We start from the raw sequence: 18,881 nt of genomic DNA on the forward strand, positions 1-18,881 counted from the left end.
GACTCTTTTAAAAAAAAACCTGGATTCTATCTGACCACAGTCTTTAACCTCGGGTGTTTAACATTGCTGTACTGTATAGTTGCAGAATGCTGAGTCAAGATTGTTTTTCAGGTCTCCCAAAAGATTTGATTTGTTTCATTATTGTCACATGTACCGAGATACAGTGAAAAGTCTTGTTTTGCGTGTTGACTAGGTTAATAGTACCTTAGGTTCTTTTTCTTGAGATTCTTACACACTTGATGCAGCTGCAATACGCCAACTTCTGTGAACAGCCAAAATTTATGAAGCACGTACAAGCTCTGGAGGATCACTTAGCAATGCTTGCGAAGTGTGTAAGAGAAGTTCCCTGAACAAAGGGACTAGTTCGTCCTTGAAACAAGATCTCACATCACAGTCAGTAATGCCCACAAGACAATCCCCCAGCCACTCCCCATAATCACATGCCACTGAAGACACAATGCAGTGACTTGATCATTTCCAGAAACAATTTAATATGAATTATTCCTCAATGGCAAGATCTGATGTAAATCATTTTTTGAAACTGCAGGATGTAGTCAGAATTTTAATTGCAATGGTCTTATTGATTTTGAATAGGAGATGATAATGTAAACTTACTCTGAACAGAGACCATGTAAGTTGTTTTTACATTCTACCTGCAGGACAGAGAAACATACCTCCCTACTCCTGGGGCATCCAGTTTCTTGAAGGTCAGCAGAGCAAGTTAACCCCTTAACATCTCACTTACATAAGTACATCAGGGCAATAGAACAGAATGCAGCATATTGTGTTACAGAGAATGTGCAGCAAAAGACCAACTCTGATATAGGAGAGGTTCATTCAAAAATTTGATAACAACAGGGAAGAAGCTGTTCTTGAATCTGTTGGAATGTGTTTTCAAACTTTGTATCTTCTGCCTGACCACAGGGAGTACAGCTGGAGTGGGAGGGGGTCTTTGATTGTATTGGCTGCATTCCTGAGGCAGTGGGAAGTACCGTTGGAGTCAGTGGATTGAAGACTGGTTTGCGTGATAGACTGCGCTGTGTAATTTCTTGTGATCTTGAAAAGAGCAGCTGCCACACGAAGCTGTGATACATCCAGATCAGATGCTTTCTGTGATGCATCTATAAAAATTGGCATGAGTCATTGTGGACATGCTGAATTTCCTTAGCCTTCCTTAGCCACATAGTGTCGATGTGTATGGACCAGAATAGATTGTTGGTAATATTTGTTCCGAAGAACTTGAAGCTCTCAACCATCTCAGCACCACTGATACAGACGGGAATACTGTCTATGTGGTTTCTTTCATTTTGCTGACATCGAGGGAGAGATTATTGTCTTCACACCATGCTACTGAGCTTTCTATCTCTTTCCTGTACTCTGTCTCGTTGTTGTTTAAGATCTGACCCACTACAGTGGTGTCATTTGCAATCAATCTTGTCTGGCATAGGCTTCCTTGTTATCCAGATGTGTGTGGGGCTAGGGAGATGACATTAGCCATGGATCTGTTGTGATGGTGGGCTAACCTGTCAAAGGACTTGATAACAATGGCTGTCCGAGCCACCGAGTGGTAGCCATTAAGGCACATTTCCTGATTTTTCTTTGATGTGGAGGTGCCAGTGCTGGACTGGGGTGGACAAAATCGGAAGTCATACGACACAAGATTATAATCCAAAAGGTTTATTTGAAATCAGCAAGCTTTTGGAGTGCTGCTCTTTTGTCAGGTGAAGGAGCACCGTTTTGAAAGCATGTGATTTCAAATAAACCTGTTGGACGATAAATCAGAAGTCATGGGACACCTGGTTTTCTTTTGACATAGAGCCGCCATTGGTGAGGTGAGAACCTCACATCTGAGTAAGGAGAGGTTAAAGATGTCTGTGAATACTCCCTCTGGCTGGTCTGTGCAGGACCTGAGTGCACGGTCGTAGACTCCATCTGGGCCAGTCGTTTTCCATGGGTTCACCCTCAAGAAGGCTTATCTGATGCCTGCAGCGGTGACTGTGAGTACAGGCGCACCCGAAGTTGTCTGGTCACTTGGACATCATTTGACTAACCTTCGGTTCAGAACAAGCGTAGAATGCATTGAGCTCATTGGAGAGAAGATCTACTTGACTTCACTTTGTCGTCCATGTTATCGTGTAAATCTTGCCACAATCGGCATGTGTTTGTGTCGTTAGTCAGGGACTCGTGTTTAGTCTGGTATCTTTGTGTACGTAATGACTTTGCAAAGGTCGTACCTAGGTTTCCTGTAAAAGAACAGGGAGCTGGGATGGTGTGCCCTTTGAGGCTACTTCTGAACAGTGGAAGTTGACTGGTTCTCGAGATGAGACGCTCACCTTTCCCTTTGACAGTTCCACATTAATAACTCTGTTCATCGTACACTTATGGACATTTTGCCAGGAAGACCTTGTATGTGGAGATTGTTTGTATTGTACCAAGTTGAACAGTGGTTCCCTAGCTTTCATTTTGATTCCTGAACACATGGAAAGGGTAGTTTTACAGGAAACAGTTTACATTGGAGTATGAAGTTTTGTTTTGTGAAAAGAACTCTGTACAGGGTGTCTTTTCATTTCCCCCCACTCTACACAACCACAGAAGCTGTTGCCATTTGATCTTTTTGTATCTCCATTCCGATTGTTCAAAGTAGCTGTCCGTGAGTGAGATTCATGTGTGTTTAAGTCAGCAAACAGAAGGAATCCCTTTGATGTGCTCAGTGATTAAGACACTTGCCTGTAAAATGAATACTGTGCTGCTCGCTCCTGTCTTCATCTCAAGGCCGGTGCAGCAGTCTTTTTTTTCACTCGTGGGCAGAGGCACAGATCGAGATTCTTTGACAGTACAATAATAGAAGAGGGATGGTGATCGGCGAGGGAGTAGCAGGAAGCTTCTCTGACTCATCCTGCACAGAGGAAGAAACATCCGTATATTGTGGAGAGGGCTTCAGCTGTGCTCTGAAATTCTGAGACCAAGAGGTGCTTCGCACTCAAAGCTGTTTCACACTGAGCTACTTCAAACAGTGGAAGTGGGATGTATATCTACGATACTATTGAAGTAAAAAAGACTGCAGGTTGTCTTGCATGTTTTTTCAGATCTTTGTAGGGTCCAGGAGATCAAGCAACCTTAATTTTGGTGTCTTGTGAGTTGAACAGACAGATTGTGCAGCCTTTATACTATTGATGTTTTTTTCTGATGCTCTGGTAAAAACTGTTAATAATATCCTGGTTTTAAAAAAGATGACATTTTAAGGGAGAAGGACTCCACTTTATCAGAAGTAACACCAAACTCGTTTCTCTGCCCCCCCTTCCCCCCCCACACCCTCCTTTCTCTTCCCCCTTTCCTTTTTCACATCTCTCTCTCTTTCTGCTTCTCCATATCTGCTTCACTGATTCGTGATCTGCTCTCTGCTGCTGTAACCAAGCCCTCAGCTATATAAAGGCAACCACTACAGACGTTTTTAAAAACTCTTTGGGCGTTACTGGGCAAGGCTGGCATTTGTTACATCTCCCTAATTGTGTTTGAACTGAGTTGCTTGCTGGGTCATTTTAGAGGGTAGTTAAGTGTTAAATACATTGCTGGATCTGAGCATGTGTAGGCCAGACCAGATAAGATGTTAGATTTCCTCCTTTCCTGGGCATTTTTAATAACAGTTGATATTTTCATGACCAGCATCACTGTCCCTGTTTCAATTCCAGGGCTGCCATGGTGAGAATTGAACCCATGTGCCAGAGCGTTAACTGGATATCTGTATTCCTCATCCAACTGTCTCTATGTGGCTTTAACATTGCTTTAAGGCACTTGGCAAACATTATCAGTCAGGATTTGTCACTCAGCCGCTTATTTAGCCTGGTAACTGAAAGCTTGATGAAAGAGGTAGGATTTAATGGATAGTTTAATAGAGGAGAAGTAGAAAGATTTAAGGGGTTTGGGGGAGGGAGGGAGTTCCTGAGGTTGGGGCCCAGTCAGCTTCGGGTGCAGTCACCAATTGATGTGGGCCTTAGGTGAAAACTTAAAGACCAACTCAGAAAATGCTGGAAATATTCAGCATCATGGTTCATGTTTCAGATTCTGACAGGGTGAACCCATCCAGAGGTTTAATGGTGGAGCAGAATCGATGAGCTGAATGGCCTGTTTGTGCTTCTATGTCCAATGCAGTGTGCAAATTCTACCACAGCATTAGGTTCAGTTAATCTTCTGGTACTCACTTTTTCATGGCTTTCCCCCTTGGGAAAAAAACAACAGCTTATGAAAAGGAACATGATTTAACCAAATGGTCCCTCGAGCCTTAGCTACTACACTTGATCATTGTTGATCTTTTTCCCAACTCTGCTGTCCCATTTGTCTCCAAACCCATTGATTAAGAACGATATTCTAGATTTACTTTTCTCCCAGATGTAGTCGCTGCTATAGTGTGGAAAGCAGGACATCTGATTTGTGCACAGTATGTGGATATAATCCGAGAACCTGGTTTTGTGATGTTAATTGAGGGATAACTCCCCCGTTATTCAACGTGTTATTCACCCGAGAGTTGTGGGATGCTTTACATTCATCTGAGGGAGCAAGTGGATTCTTGATAAAATAGATGTGAGATACTCAATATTCCATTTGAGGTGTCTAACTAAATTTTTGTGCTGGATTCTGGGGATTTGATCCCATGTCCTTCTGAGTCAGAGAGGAGGAGGCTGCTCAGTGAGCCATGGCAGACTGCAGGGACCAACTGGGAGTCAGTTGGCTCTGTGTGCCTTTTGGGGTTCTAGTGAACCAGTCGACTGTATGAGCCATCATCTGCTGTGAAGCAATAAATATTGCTTACCAGCACCACCCACTTCTGAGTGATATTCAAAAGAACCCTCACAATCTGCTTTGCTGAAATCCATTATCGCGCTGATGATACCGACTGTCCGTGTGAATTGGTTTGTGGAGGAGGTGTAATTAGCAATGAATATTTAGCGGAATGGTTACTTCGATGTAAGGTCTTTAAGACTTAATTTTTTAAAAAAATTGTCTCATTTGTGCACCAACACACTAAAATGTGGAATCGCATAAACCATGAGGCCAGGTTGTGAAGTGATTGATTTGTCTGTGCGTGCGCTCGCGTCATTCCAAGGAAAATATGGCAGGGTCACCTCATAGGAAGAGTAAATGGTCACATAAATCTGCCTCTGCCATTGTGTGATGAATCACATTGCCTGGCCACATAGTCCACCTCTCTGCACCTCAATCAGGCCCTCAATTGTTCACGTTGAAATATTCTTAATTTATCTTGGTACTGAACTGTTGGGAAAATGGTAAAGAGACTATAAAATCGTGATGTTTGACCGACTGTTGGTCACCCACAAGCCTTAACCCCTGATATCACTGTTACCATAACAGTTTAGCACATTAGGTGATTTGTTTGTGAACAGCCTTTGGACCAGTTAAAATCTGATCCTACTCCTAACAGAACAGAGCATAGGTTTAGGCTTTTGTAGTACTACTGCACTCTTGAGCAAGCAGCAACCAAGTGCCATTGCTTACAGGTGCAGAACATTTCTATTTTTCTTCAGTATTATCAGAGCTGTTTCTCTTGTCACTTGTGATCCCAACCCTAAAGGATATATTTGTTAGCCTCTACCGTGGGCTCAGGGAAAGGTTGCTGAGATTAGCATGAGAATAAAAGGATAATGATGTTCTCTCTGTAATTCTCCCGACTGTCTTTCACCCTGTGTCACTCTCTCCGTCTTGCACCCTCCCTTCTTTGCTCCCTCTGCCTTTTTCTCTCCCTCCCTCTAACCCCTTTTCTTCACTTTAACATTCCCTGCCTCTTGCTCCCACCTTCCATCCACAGGCCCTTCCTTTTGTGCCTTCTCCCTATTAGCCCCTTCCCTTGCACACTCCTCCCCTTTCTCTCCACCTCTTGTGACACCTTCTTCCCTCCTGCACGACACCCTTTCTGCACAGCTGGTCCATTAACACTGCATTTATGGATAGTTAAATGCAGTCAGTACTCTCAAATGGTCTGGCAGCAGTCACTTGTAGATCAGAGCAAAGTTTATAGTGCAGCTTTGCAGGATGCCTGGTGCTGGAGCTGGGTGAATAGAAGTCGAGACGGTGAAAGCAAAGGTGTGTGCTGTCAATTTCAGCTGACTGTGTTGCTGTATTCCAAACTCCATTTGCTTATGTGGAAACTCTCTAAAGGGCTGTATAAATCATTGGTCCCTCCCAACACAATCCTGTTCCGTTTTTCTGTTTTCAGTAAACTGGAGGTTAAGGATTTTGCCCTGCCTGTGAATGATGATACCAACCCTTGTGGCTACTTTTCTCTCCAAGAGGGACGGCTACCATTTCTAACACCAGCAACCCAGGTAACTGTAAGTCTATGGCTTCTTTGCTAGTTTACTCTTTCAGGCACAGTTTTGATCACTGTTTTTAATTCAATCCGAGTTAAAACGGTGCAGTAGCATAGCCTGTAATACAGGTATTCAGAGTTCAAATCCCACTGTGGCAACCAGGCAGATGCTGAGTCCAATACAACTTGAGTTGTTATCAGAAAATCAGAGATGTCATAGATGACTATGATCCTTTCACCAACATTCCTGAGAATGCCATCATATTGCCAATGTTCACGACACTAAGTGACAGCATTTTTTTTTGGCTTTGAGGCCCTCTACCAGGTCTTGAGATTGTGAAGGGTGCTATTTATTTGTAAGATGGTCTCTGGTGTCTATCTCTCCCCAATTTGGGCTATTCTAGACTCCAGTCCTCCACTCAATACTGAAGTGCTCCTGCCCTATGAAGTGACTGAGCCAAACATTTGGTTGCCATGACAATCAGCACCTTCCCTGCAATGAGCAAGAGATAATACTGTGGCAATTTTTCTCTCATTTGGAAACATGGTTGTTTTTGAAGCCATTCGGCTTGGAAATTTTGTCTAGTTTCATCTAGTTTTAAAAATCAGATTTTATAGCAGAGAATGCATTTCTGAAATGTATCACTACTTCACAATACCAAACGTGAGACTATTTAAGGCGTTGACTCTGCTAGTTCCAGTAGTTGATTCAACTAATTAAGTTAGATTGGGGTAGTTGTACATGGTATCCTTGTATGACGGTGAAGGTTTTAAGTTGCGTGATGTTTAGTTTTGTGACCCACTGTCTATAGGGTTTAGGGTTAGGGAAATGGTGGACAAGACTATTTTTGAGAGTTCCATTAATGATGTGTGCCTTGCTTTGAAGGTTGTAAATACTATGTGATAGACTATTCGGTGGCTTTCAGGGTCTGCACATAACTAGGGAATGGGCTGCTGGGACTGTTCTCCCCAGGTAAGATATTACTGAGAGTGAGTTTGGTAGAGGTCTAGACAGAGGAGTAATTGTTTCCATTGGTGGAAGTTCTCAAAATCAGGGGCCACTGATTTTAAAGTGATTGGCAAAAGAACCAAAAGTGACTAGAAAAGAATCATTTTATCGTGCGGTGAATGGTTTCGAACTGCTTGAGAGTGACAGTGATTCAAGCGTGGCTCTCAAAAGTGAGTTGAATAATTTTCTGGAAAGCAAGGTAATTGCAGGGAAATGGTAAGGGAATTGAAGCAGCCAAATAGCCAGAACAGATGTGCAGGCTTTCTCAGCTGTTCTTGTCAGCCTTACAAAGCTTTGCCATGGGTCCTTACGTGACTGATTCTTGACCCACAGATCTTTTGGGATCAAAGGACAGGGTGTGCCATGAGATAATGGCTGGTCTGATCATCCTCAGCTCCATTATCCTGTATTTTCCCTACAACTCTTGCTTTCCTTACTGATTAAAAATTAGCCTATCTCAACCGAGGATATACTTAATCCAGTCTTGACGGCCATCTGCGGTAAAGAATTCCTCAGATTCACTGCCCTCTGGGAGGAGACGTTCCTCCTCAGTGTTTTCTTTGAGCAGCGAAGGTTAAGGCGAGATTGACTAGAGATTTTCTAAATTATGAATGGCTGTGTGGAGAAACCATTTTCATTGGCGGAGGGGTCAGTAACCAGAGGGCATACATGAAAACCATTAGCATGTGAACAAGTAGAGATTTGTTGCATGTTCTTTCCTGGGATGTGGGCGTTGCTGACTGTGCCAGCATTTATTAGCCACCCCTCATTGCCATTGAGAAGGTGCTAGTTTGACTCGCTACAGTCTGAGAGATGTAGGTACACCCATAGTACTGATAGGGACGAAGTACCAAGATTTTGACCCAGTAATGCTGAAGGAACGTGTTAGATTTCCAAGTAGGATGGTGTGTGGCTTGAAGGAGGAACTGGCTGGTTCTTTCATTCATGAATATTTGGGACAATCAAGAGCCCTGTTGATAAATTTCTTGATGAAAAATCTGGAAGAGTACTGAGTTTTCTTTTCACTATTCATTCATGGGCTGTGGATAGCAATGGCTGGGCCGACAATTATTGCCTTTCCCTGATTCCCTTTGGGGAGGTGATGGTAACCTGCCTTCTTGAACTGCTGCAATCCTTGAGGTGTACATACACCCACAGGACTGTTGGGGAGCTCCAGGAGTTTGGCCCAGTGACAGCAAAGGAATGGTGATACGTTTCCAAGTCAGGACATTGTGTGGCTTTGAGGGGAATTTGAAGGATTGATATCCCCATTCATCCACTGCCCTCATTCTTCTAATTGATAGATATCATAGATTTTGGAGGTGTTGTCTAAGGAGACTTGGTCAAATTTTGCAGTGCATTTTGTACGTAACTGCTGCTATTATACGTCTATAGTGGTGGGGTGAATGTTTGTGGATGGGGTGCCAGTCAGGTTGGCTGCTTTGTTTCAGATGATGTCAAACTTCTTGAGCAGTAGTTGGTCTTGACGATCTTGGATGGTAGTGGTCCTGGGTTTGGAAGGGTATGTCAAATGAGGCTTGATGATTTTTCTCATTAATTTATGATTCACTTGTCACTGTAAAAAGTGATTTGGCTAAATCTTAGAAAATGGGAAAAAGCAATTTGCAAAGCTTTTGATGAGATTGCAAGTAAGATGATAAGATATAGGAGCAGAATTAGGCGATTTGCCCATTGAGTCTGCTCTGCCATTCGATCATAACAGGTAAGTTTCTCAACCCCTTTCTCCCATCCTGTTGGCATAATCTTTAATTCCCTTACTAATCTGCGACAATGAATTCCACAGATTCCCCATCCTGTGGCTGAAGAAATTCCTCCTCATTTCGGTTTTAAAATGTTGTCCCTTCAATCTGAGGATGTGCCCTCGGGCCCTAGTCTCTCCCTCTAATGGAAGTGGGACTAAAATTGGACAGCTCTTATAAAAAGCAGTGGTGGGCATGGTAAACTGAGAGATTTCTTTCTGTGTCATAGTTATACAGCACAGAAACAGACCAACCACTCCATTCCAAATATAATCCCAAACTAAGCTAGTCCTACCTGCCCGCTCCTGGTCCATATCCTTCAACCTATTAATGTACTTACCAAAGTACCTTTTAAATATTGTAAATGTGCCCACATCCACCACTTCGTCATTCCACACATGAACTACTGTGTTAAAAAAATTTGCTTCTCATGTTCTTTTTAAATCACTCTCCTCTAACTTTGAAAATATGCCCTCTTGTCTTGAAATCCCCCATTTTAGGGGAATAATGCCGTCTATGCTCTCATGATTTTCTAAACCTCTATAAGGTCACCTCTCAACCTCCTCCGCTGCAGTGAGGAAGGTCCCAGCCTAGCCAGCCTTTCTTTATAACTCATCTATACCATACTCAGGCCACATCCTGGTATATCTGTTCTGAACCCTCTCCAGCTTCATAATATCCTTCCTACAAGTGGGTGTAGGAAGAGGCATCAGCAATGTCCTGTATGACCTCGACATTATTTCCCAACTCCTGTACAGAAAGGACTGAGCAATGAAGGCAAGTGTGCTAAACTCCTTTTTAACTATCCTAACTATATTTGATGCAAACACCAAAGAATTATTTACCTGCATCCCCAGGTTGCTCTGTTCTACAACTGTGCTGTGTGATTCTGCTCTCAAATGTTGCTCTCACTCAATTTTCCAATTAAAGTTATTGAGTAAAGTTGTCATTTTACATTCCATATTTGCCTTTTCAGGTTTTGTTCAGACTACTATTTATTTTTAACGAAGTATTGTTGTTTCTGTAGAGCTGAAGCCTGTCAGAAATGTCGGCTTGAATGAGAACTGAGATATTATTTGCCTGTTTTAACTTCAGCTGTTTTACTAAAATCTGTTGTGTTAATGAATGCCTCAGTTCTGAGATGATGTTACTTTCAGTTTTAGATTCGTCTTAATTTATCACCTCCAATTTCCATCAGAAATGTTGGATCTGATTTTGTTGGGTAATGTAGGAGGAAAAAAAATGGTTTTAATGAGTGAACACAACACTGGCTGGCTGCTGCTTTGTGTTTAGTTACATAGCCCAGTGAATGAGAGAATATTTAAACTTTATTGTTGAGAATAACTCCTCCATTACATCACTGAGTCCTGGGCTTGCACAAGAGATTGTGGAAGTGACCGTGCAGTTATGACTCCCCAGATGCAGTGATGGACATGAAAATGTTAGACTCATTCAAGAATCGACTTTGGGAGCTGTAAAACCATTCTGTAAGAATGAGAAGGATAATAGAATGGTCTGCCCAAAGTTGACTTATGAATATCTGTGTTTTTGAAGGATGAGTCACTTGTGCAGAACTTCCTTTTGTCTGCCAATTGTGATGTTCACAATAAACTCTGTTAATAGCATTAAATTATGTTAACACCAGGATGCCGTCAGTGCCTTCCATTGCTCCATTTTAAAACAAAATGACAAAAGTTGTAATCAGTTAATATTCTGAGAATTGATCAGTATTGTGTCTAACCTTTAATCCTGGCTGCCAAAACTAGAAGTTATGGGCTTCTCCTTTTAAAAAAAATGTTGGATGACAATTTTAAATTTTGCTACATGGTGATTTGAGTGTGTGACTTTTTTTGGATGGAGCCAATGCTGAAATGAAACGAGAGACCTTTTTTGTTTGTTGGGTCTCTATGATTCTTTCTTCTTGTGTTTTTTTTTCCCTCTTGTCCATTTACCTGTTGATACCAGCGGATAGCTCTGATGTATGCCTTTCTCCCAAGGTCACAATTCGTAATAATTGGCAGGTAGCCTGCAGGATTTCTGCAGTGTTCCTTCTGTCCCCTCTCCAGCTGTGATGTTTGTGAAGCATGCCAATTTGGAGAAGTGGCATAACGACAAAAAGCAAGTCTGGGATCTGCATGTTTATCCATCTGTTCCAGGCCGCAGCTCTCTTTTGCTTGAGCAACTGATATGCCCTCAAGTTTGTCCCTTGGAAAGGCATGGAGTTTTATTTTGCCGTGACTTTGTAATTTATAATTATAATCTCGGAAGCTGTGCCAGAGAGTGGGATTAAGTCTCGTTTCTTTGAACCAGTTTGCAGTGTTCTCTGAGGGAATCCAAGCTTAAATGCCACCCCCCTCCAAAAAAAATGCCTAACCCCTGCAGTCTGAGAAGCCACATGGGAGTCCTGAATTAATTGTCAACTCGCTGACTGCATTTTGACTTGTGGCCAGGGATGTTACTGATGCTGTCGTTCATTCAGGTGCTGTTAAAGCAGCTGAACAGTAATAGACAACAAATTTGTTGGCTCATGGAAGACCTCCTCCAAAGTGCTAAGCCAGTTGGTGTATCCACCCGATATCTGTTAGATGTAATGCTCAGCATGATTCTGGACGTGTGATCAGTTTTCTTGGGTATTTCTTTCTCTCTGTATCTCTCTGCAATTCCTGCCTGAAAGTTGGTCTTTTACCTAAGTATTTGGTTGTCTCCTAAATCACACTCTGACGCTTGTTTTTCCCAGCACCTCTGAAGAGCCTGAGACATCCTTTACACGTTTTTAAAAAAAGATAAGGACATGATAGTTGCGGAGGTGGTAATTTGTGTTTCAGATGTTAGGTTTCATGGTCTCACCTGTTGAGCTTGTAGGTTGTGCTTTAAATCCTTGCAAAGACCTGAGCACATTTTAAGGCTGAGATACTATCTGACATCACCACAGGAACTGACATAAGAGGAAATGACATCACCAACCCAAGGAAACCTAAACACATAAATAGAAAGTGGGTCACTAATACCACTGCTTCATCAGAGTTAAAAACCACGCAACACCAGGTTATAGTCCAACAGGTTTAATTGGAGGCACACTAGCTTTCGGAGCGTTGCTCCTTCATCAGGTGATAGTGGCCACTATCCTGGCCAAGATCCTCCCTTTAACCAATGTCACTGAATGATTAATCTGATTGTTTAGCTGAACTTGGGAATAAAGGGGCCTTTATCAGGATGGCAACCTGTGACTAGTTGATTTCAGCAGGGGTCAGTATTGGGACCTGGATGAATGAACTGAGGACATTGTTGCTAAGTTTGCAGATGACTCAAAGATAGGTAGAGCGACACGTAGTGCTGAAGAAGTGGGGAGACTGCAGAAGGACTTGTTACGGCTAGGAGAGTGAATGAAGAAGTGGCAGATGGAATACAGTGTGGAAAAGTGTGAGGTTGTACACTTTGGTAGGAAAAATACAAGTATAGACTATTTCTAAATGAGGAAAGATTATGGAAATCTGAATCTCAAAGAGACTAGTTACAAGCAGGTTAATTCAGTTAGAAAGGGAAATGCCGTCATTTCAAGAGGGCTAGAATGTAAGAGCAGTGATGTACTGCTGATGCTGTATAAGGCTCTGGTCAGACCAGGTTTGGAATATTGTGAGCAGTTTTGGGTCTTGTATCTAAGAAAGGATGTACTGGACTTGGAGGGGCCCAGAGAAGGTTTGCACGTATGATCCTGGAGATGAAGGGCTTGTCATATAAGGAGCGGTTGAGGACTCTGGGTGTATATGTGGCGTTTAGAAAGTTGAGGGGGGAACGTGATTGAAACCTGCTGAATACTGAGAGATCTGGATAGAGTGATCTTGGAGAAAATGTTTCTGCTAGTGGGGGAGATTAGGACTCATCTTCAGAGTGAGGTGACAATTCTTTAGAACTGAGGTTAGGAGGAATTTCAACCAGAGTATCGTGAATCTGTCAAACTCATTTGAGGCCAAGTCATTAAGTGTATTTAAGGCAGAGATAAATAGGCTCTTGCTTGGTAAGGAGATCAAAGATTACAGAGAGAAGGCAGGAGAATGGGGTTGAGAAATATATCAGCACTGATCAAATGGTGGGGCAGACTCAATGGGCTGAATAGCCTGATTCTGCTCCTGTATCTTATGGTCTTCTACCATTGCTGCTTGTGAGAGCTGGCCAAGTGTCTTGTGAGGTTTCTGCATTTAAACTCGCAACGGCACTTCAAATGATTGTTTTAGTGGCTGTGAAATGCACTTGGACAGAGGTTGTGAAATTCGCAGTGTGAATGTGTATCCGGTCTTTGTTCTTTGTCAGTTTGCTAATGCCATCTGTAAAGCGGCTTCTGCCCTTTGATTCTATTGGACGTGTGAAAGTGTTCACAGTGGAAGACTCCGGCATACCAGAATTTCAGGGTCCGAGTCAGGGGCAGAAGTGAGTGCAGTGGCCATCACGAAGAATAAGGTGCTCAGGAAGCTGGGCAGTCTGAAAGTGGATAAAGCACAGGACCAGCATGGAATACACCCTGAAGTTCTAAAGGAGATTGCAGAGGGATTGGTGATCTTTCAGGAATCACCAGAGTCAGGGAGGGACCCAGAGGACTAGAAAATGGCTAATGTAACACTGCTGTTTAAGGAAGGTGGGATGCAGAAGACAAAACTTGGCTGGTTTGCCTAACCTTGGTGATTGGTAAGGTTTTAAGAGTCTATGTTTGAGGAATACTTGGCAGTGCATGGTATAATAGGGTGGAGCCAGTACAGTTCTGACAAATCTTTTAGAATTACTTTGAGGAGATAATGAGCAGGTCAGACAGAGGAGAGCCGGTGGACGTGATCGATTTGAATTTCCGAAAGGCCTTTGGCAAGGTGTTGCAGAGGAGGCTGCTTAATAAGATAAGAGCCATGGTGTTAGGGGCAAGATACTGGCATGGACAGAGGACTGGCTGACTGGCAGAAGGCAGAGAAAGGGGGTAAAAGGGTCAGTGATCAGTGGAGTTCCACAGGGAGTCAGTGTTGGGACTGCAACTATTCACGTTATATATTAATGATTTGGATGAAGGAACCGAGGGCATTGTTGCTATGTTTTCAGTTGACACAAAGATAGGTGGAAGGATAGATAGTGTTGAAGAAGCAGGGAGGTGGCAGAAGCAGTTGGACATGAAAGGTGAGAGGGCAAATAAGTGTTGGATGGAATAAAATATGGGAAAATGAGGTTATGTACTTTGGTAGGAAGAACAGAGGCATAGATTATGGGGAAAGATTTCAGAATTTGAAGCACAAAGGATTTGGGAGTCCTACTTTGAACTCTTTAAGGTTAGCTTGCAGGTTCAATTGGTTAGGAAGACTATGCAATGTCAGCATTTATTTCAAGAGGGCTCGAATACAAGCAAAGAGAAGAGATGTACTGTTGAGGCTGTATAAGGCTGTGGTCAGTCAGCATTTGAAATATTGCGAGTGGTTTGGGCCCCATATCTCAGGAAAGATGTGCTGGTCTTGAGGGTCCAGAAGAGATTTACAAGAATAATCCCTGAAGGGTTTGTCATATGAGAAGCAGTTGAGGACACTGGGTATGTATTGGGTGGAGATTAGAAGGATGGTTGGGTTGGGTGTGGGCTGGAGAGGGAATATGATAGAAATGTACAGCATACTAAGAGACCTGGATAGCAGTGATGTGGAGAAGGTGCTTCGACTCGTAGGACAGATAAGAACCTGAGTGCACAGCCCCAGTGTGCAGGGGCATCCTTTTAGAGCTGAGATGAATAGGAAGGACTTCAACCAGAAGGTGCTGAATCTGTGGGACTCATTGCCACAGAAGGCTGCTTAGGCCAAGTCATTGAGTATATTTAAGAAAGAGAGAGGCTGTTGATTAGTAAGGGGACCAAGGGTTATGGTGTTAGGTTCTTTTCCTTGAGATTCTTACATACCTGATGCAACTGCAATACACCAACTTCTGTAAACAGCCATAATTTCTGAAGCAAGTACAAGCTTGGAGGATCACTTGACACTCCTCACAATGCTTGCAAATCGTATCAAGGGATCTCTTGTAACAGGGACCAGTTCTTCTTTTATACAAGACTTTACGTCACAGTCAGTAATGCCCACAAGACAACCCCCAGTCACTTCCACATAGACACATGCCACTCAAAGACACAATGTAGTGATTTGATTATTTCCAGAAGCAATATGGTTGTATCTTAACTTATTGGCAAGATCTCGTGTAAATCGTTTTTCTCACTGCAGGGTGTGGTCAGTTTCTTTAACTGCAATGTTCTTACTGTTTCTGAATTGCAGGAGAAGGCTATGTAAATTTTTACATTCTGCCTGCAAGACAGATAAACATACCACCCACCCACCGGACATCCAATTTCTTGCAGGTCAGCAGAACAACTTAACCCTTTAACATCTCAATGGGAAGAAGGCAGGAGAATGGGGTTGAGAAGCACGTCAGCCATGACTGAATCTGCTCTGCGATTTAATGTGCCAAATGGTCTAATATATCTTATTTTCTTATGGAAAGTGTTGTTGCAATGTGAGAAATTGCTTGCCTGCTTATGTTGTTTTGTATCTGAGAAACCAGGTACTGGTTAATTACTGTAGCTCAGAGCCAGAAAAGCTCCTGTTACACTCTCCTGTGATGGTGATTAATTCACAGGTACCTCTCTGTGGTTTCCATGTAATTTCAAGATTAATTCTGCCTGTTGTAATTTGTTTTATATGTTATTGAGTGTTCTAACTCATCCTGGAATTTCCTACCAAGGAACATTTTTGGTTCATATGAATCCCCAAATTGTACACTCATTGTTCTGTTGACTTATGACACCTTTTGAACTATTTACTAAAATGCAGTTAAGATGCAAATCATATGCTTGTTGAACACTGAACTGGTGTCTGTCTAAAACTCATTCTCTGATATTCAAAAAGTTTAAAATCTACTGGTTGGATTAATGGGTTTAAATTTCTGGGGACAGCCTCAGGAAGCTCATTACTCCTAGTCTGTTAATTTAGTGACTTCATTCGGCTGTAAAGTTGTATTAAATGATCAACTTGAGAACCCATCTGAAAGATGATTTCCACAGTGGAAGTCTTGCAGCAAGGATAATGCTGGGATGTTATCATTTAATCTGACAAAGGAGATTTGAATGAAGGTGGGGGAGCACTAATGCATCATGGCTGGAGAGAAAAGGTGGAATGTTTCCTCCAGAGTTTGAATAGTTGTCTGATACAATGTTTGAGTTCTCACACTTAAAATTGCACATTTGGATCCATTACTTGCTGTCCTGCTGTCAGAACCTGTACCTTTGGTTGACAGTGAACATTGGAGGTTAAAGAATACTTTTGAGCTTTACTATATGCATCTCATTATTGTAAAATATTGCTCTGCGTTTGGCTGTGGCATCTCCAGCTGCTTTTGGGAAAGGAAGCCACAGATCTTAATGACGCCTGGCTACATATTGTGTGCGGTTTGGCTTTAATCATTGGAGAGTACAATCAACCATTCAGTGAAAGGATTGAAGCAGCAAAAGCAAATCTGAGATGACCCAATTTAATTGTTGAAAGTCATATGCACACACTAACTTTACTGGGATTAAAAACCATGGTGGGTTGCACTTGGTGCACAATCACGGGCAATGGCAGTTGGAAAGCGGAGTGCAATATTGCAGAAGAGTAAAATTATGTTTGAGTATTTTTATAGACAGTCCACTGATACAGAGTAATTATTATGCTGAGGTTTGGTCGAAATTAATCAGTGATGTTAATGTGAAAGATGGGATTCAGCACAGAAATAAATTTGAATCATCAGATAATTTGAAGTGAGAAACTTTGAATTGAGAGCACCTTTTATCTAATCTGGTGCTACTTGGGGTGTTAAAAGGAGAAAATGAGGACTGCAGATGCTGGAGATCAGAGCTGAAAATGTGTTGCTGGAAAAGCGCAGCAGGTCAGGCAGCATCCAAAGAGCAGGAGAATCGACGTTTCGGGCATGAGCCCTTCTTCAGGGCTGTATCTGTATTGAAATAAGTCTTCATATCCAGATTTATATTGCTAAACTACAGATCAGCCAGCAATAACTATGGCCCATGTTGATAAAAGATATTAGCTGTGTCTCAGTGCTCTTGCTTCTTGGTCAGAAAGTTGTGATTTGAAAATGTACTCTAAACCAGCAATTCTGTGACAGTGCTGAGGGAGCTTTACACTTTTAGACATACCGCCTATATCCGTCCCGTCAGATGGATGCCAAGATTTGCTGGCACTAGTTTGAAGAGCAAGGGAATTTTCACTTGCTGGTCCAATATGTGTCAGTTAACCTTGTCCAAAAGAATTTATCTCCTCTTCAAAGCTGTTGCGTTTTGTGGGAATAAGGACTTGAAGTTTGCTGCCTGAAGACAAGCTCTCAGTGATTGTCCACTGAATTCTGGCAAAGTGCCATGTTACTCTGCTCTATTTAGGGTGATGGGGTAGGTCCCAAGTGGAATAGGAATCAAATCCTGTGTGATTGCTGTTATTTGATCCACGTGCTAGCTGTCTGGCCAGCTGAGCTAATCCGTCCCACTCCCCTGTGGGAATTTAGAATGCAGATTGGTTGCCACGTCTCCTGCCTTAAGACAGTGATTTCATTTCAAAAGTACTTCATTGACTGTGAAGTGTAATGGGGCTGTCAAAGGTTCTATATAAATGCAAGTGTTCTGTCATAAACCCAGTGGGGATATCCAAGGGAGGCTGCCTGCTTTATTGCTCAAAGATGAAGCATCTGAGTACTCTCTCCTTTTATAATTAAATGCTACAGATGTGGAGCATGCTACTGTTTAAGTTAACTCGGGTTGTTTTCTGAAGCTTCTGTTTCCATTACCGAGGACCTTGCAGCGCAGCCGTACACATTAACTGGCAGCTTTCTGCCTTTCCAAGGCAGACCACCCGAGGTGAGACTTGATTTCACAGTTACAGTAACAGCCTCTGTTTTACTGATAGGATTGGCAGAATGCAGTCAGTGTCATTACACATTACTTTGGGGGGAGGCTTCTCTCCAGATGGGTTGGGGCTGTCACTGCCTGGTTTGTGGCAGCATTTGACCTTTCTGCTGTGAAGAATGGCCCATTATTTTTGATGGCAATTAGTTGGCTGCGGTTCATCCTGATTTATATGGAGAGCATTGAGAATGCAGCCATTATGTCAGTAATTGCAACGTTGTGGATACTGTGCTTGTACTGAGTACATTATCTTGGGAATAGAATTTCCCTTTACTGGGTTCATTTATAATCTTAACTTTCATTGTGTTCAGTAACTGACTCTCTCTTGTTACTGCAAATGGCTACCGGAGTCTGGGGATATGTGACTGATCCACACTCATGATAGCTAAAACTCATTTGAATGGTAGTTGGACCAGATTTGAGTTGTGTGTGATAACACTCAGGCGCACAGAAATATTGAAATGACGCGGAGAGCATACTGAGAATCTGAGGAAAAATTCACAGAATTTGAACAGTCAAATCAACTATTGACGTGAGACCATAACTGTTGCTTTTTAAAATATACTTCATACCCTAACCTTGAAGAGTAATGTGGAAGAATTTGAAAAATGTTTATAGTGGCTCATAAGATGATTAACACTTATAGCAGGGAGCTCGTTTTGTGCATACACGCAGCCCATATGGTGGGATGGTTAGCACTACCCATCAGACATTAGAATTCTGTTGAATGTCTGTTCCAAATTTGGATCTAGAACTCTGCCCCAGCAACCAGAGACCAATCAGAACCAGAGATTGAGCACTGCATTCGTAAAGTGGAGGTGATGAGTGGTGAGG

At 42.4% G+C, this 18,881-nt stretch overlaps 1 protein-coding gene across 3 annotated transcripts in view; it reads left to right on the plus strand.

The window, feature by feature from the left end:
- LOC132834850 (casein kinase I-like) overlaps positions 1-18,881 on the plus strand; it is a 214,830-nt gene that overhangs the window by 18,524 nt on the left and 177,425 nt on the right. For 2 of the 3 annotated variants that reach the window (XM_060853927.1, XM_060853930.1), the window contains exon 2: positions 6,230-6,338. The exons of the other annotated variant lie outside the window; for it this stretch is intronic. The gene's annotated coding sequence lies outside the window, so the exon portion shown is untranslated. The remainder of the gene's footprint in view (positions 1-6,229; positions 6,339-18,881) is intronic. 3 annotated transcript variants of the gene reach the window in all.

This window comes from Hemiscyllium ocellatum, chromosome 42, assembly GCF_020745735.1.
Source record: "Hemiscyllium ocellatum isolate sHemOce1 chromosome 42, sHemOce1.pat.X.cur, whole genome shotgun sequence".
NCBI classification, from domain to species: Eukaryota; Metazoa; Chordata; class Chondrichthyes; order Orectolobiformes; family Hemiscylliidae; genus Hemiscyllium; species Hemiscyllium ocellatum.